This window comes from Hermetia illucens, chromosome 1, assembly GCF_905115235.1.
Source record: "Hermetia illucens chromosome 1, iHerIll2.2.curated.20191125, whole genome shotgun sequence".
Classification (NCBI taxonomy): Eukaryota; Metazoa; Arthropoda; class Insecta; order Diptera; family Stratiomyidae; genus Hermetia; species Hermetia illucens.
In genome coordinates this window covers 136,675,630-136,677,792 of record NC_051849.1, presented here as the reverse complement: position 1 = coordinate 136,677,792, position 2,163 = coordinate 136,675,630, and the positions used below count along the sequence as shown (strand labels likewise).

The 2,163-nt window shown below is 37.8% G+C and overlaps 1 non-coding gene across 1 annotated transcript; it reads right to left on the bottom strand.

The window, feature by feature from the left end:
- Window positions 1-1,881: 1,881 nt before the first annotated feature.
- On the bottom strand, window positions 1,882-1,954 carry Trnar-ccu. The gene has a single exon. It is a non-coding gene; the product is annotated as a tRNA-Arg (tRNA).
- Window positions 1,955-2,163: the final 209 nt, after the last annotated feature.

Here is a 2,163-nt window from a genome sequence, read left to right as displayed (position 1 = left end):
CGGGTAGACGAAGTAACGATACGCAAGCTAAAGTAAGTGTTCATAAGATGATGATTCCTTTCCAGGACGAGTTCCTTTTCCTTTTTTATTATACAACTCCCAAATTTGCTGCAGATCAGTCGGAACCCAATTGATCGTATAGCAGGCCCTGTACTTGAACAGTATGCCTCCAATATCGAGGCGGTGAAAGATACCGAAGTCTATAAACTATATTTTTCTGAACGACTAAAATTTGTAAAAATGTTATCTGTCTTCTCTCTGGCCATTTATTTTTAACCAATTTCATAGAAAAGCAGCAAATAAATTTATTAAAACCCAAGTTATGTTGCTTAATCTCGCAATCTCAATCTCTCAATAGGTCGAGAAATTGTTTGTTCCTTGGCGAGCAGCAGAGCTGATATTCCCACTTTGAATTTAATTTCAACATTAGAACGGTGCTTGGTACTCCTCCCTTTCGTTTCCACTATTAGTGGTTATATTGCAACATACAGTGTCTCAAAAAGGTATTTGCTGCCAAGGATACTATACACAGGAGGTGAAACTGCCTACGCAAGCCGTGGAGTTTTGCAGGATAAAAAATGTAGCGTCCGGTGGGCGAGGCTTTTCAGTCAGGATCGCAATAGGGTCCTGCGCATTATCATTGGTATCAGTTCCCATTTGTGTGATGGTATTAGTGCATCTGACCGCGTTTGATATAGAAATTTTCCAGTTTTGTGCCAAAACCAATCGTAGAAAGCGGCGATCCGAAGAATATAGCAATGCCATTTTATCAATTTTCTATTGTATTTATGTACGTGTGTACAGGTTGTTTATAGCTTTTGTCCTGTTTTTTGACAAGTTTCCTCCCCTGTGTATAGTCTCATTGTCGTCTGCTTACCTTTTCCCAGATTAACTTTGGATTTTCACAACTAAATAAAGAAGACAACATTCAAGTCATATAGTCAATTTGGAAGCTGTTGTTGGAGTTTCCAGCCTTTTTGGAATGTTGCAGAGTAGCCACAATTTTCTACTTAGCGATTGACTAAAAACGTAATCTGCATATAGGTCCATATTTTCCACGCTTCTGGGAAGATGACATTTCGAAATATTAATATAGGCTTTATGATCCATATTCCCATCGAAAATGTGCAAGACACCCACTCCAATAGCGTTCATACAACCCCATACCAACAGTGATCCTCCTCCGTGTTTTACTGTAGGAAGTAGATTCTTTTTGTCCAATTCACAGTTTTGTTTCCTCCCTACTACTCTTTTTTCACCTCGACAGCTATTTTGGCGCACTTTGCCTAGCTTTTTTAAAAAATTTCGCACTGTATCCCGTTTTTCATTTCTATTATAATTAACGTTTGTCGTTGGCCAGATCCTCGGGCGTTTTCACACTTTACTGTTTTCAGATACCTGTAGACAATGCTTTTGATAGTTATAACTGGTCTGTTAGCACCAACCTTTTCAACCTTGTTTAAATAAATTGTTCACAATTTTCCGCTCTTCCACACTTGTTTCTCGGTCTTTTCGTCCCATATTGCAATTCTTGATTATTAACTTACAACGCTTGAAATCTATCGCTTTAAGATATAACACAAAATGTACTACGACGCAACGAGAGACGCATACGTGTTGGTTGTGTAATGATGACGTTTATTTTGTGCGTTTGTTTTTCCTTTATAACAGTGGAGTGAAGTGCTTATTTTTCATTTTATTACCGACGAATGGATAATAGGGAAAAGTGGATAATTAGTTAATCACGGAAAATGTAAGCAGAAGAATACCTTTTTGATGGACGCTCTACCGTACATTGTTTATTAGCAATTTGCATGTGCTTTCAATATTATTTTTGATAAATAATTCCATTTAACCCACTAAAAAGTTTCCACACTCTGTTACCCCAGATGGGACTCGAACCCACAATCCCCGGCTTAGGAGGCCGATGCCTTATCCATTAGGCCACTGGGGCGACTTGGTTCTCTCCTGTCATGCTTACATTTTATCAATCACCACAAAGAAAGAATTCAATACTTTTAGAAATAGATTAAAAATACCACCTACTCCACAACTTACACGACATCAAAATAAATCCATTTATTTTCGGCATCGTAATCATTTTAGATTTGTTCTAGCCAACACGAGGGAAATATTTTCTGTTCAATTTCCGAACAGATTTTT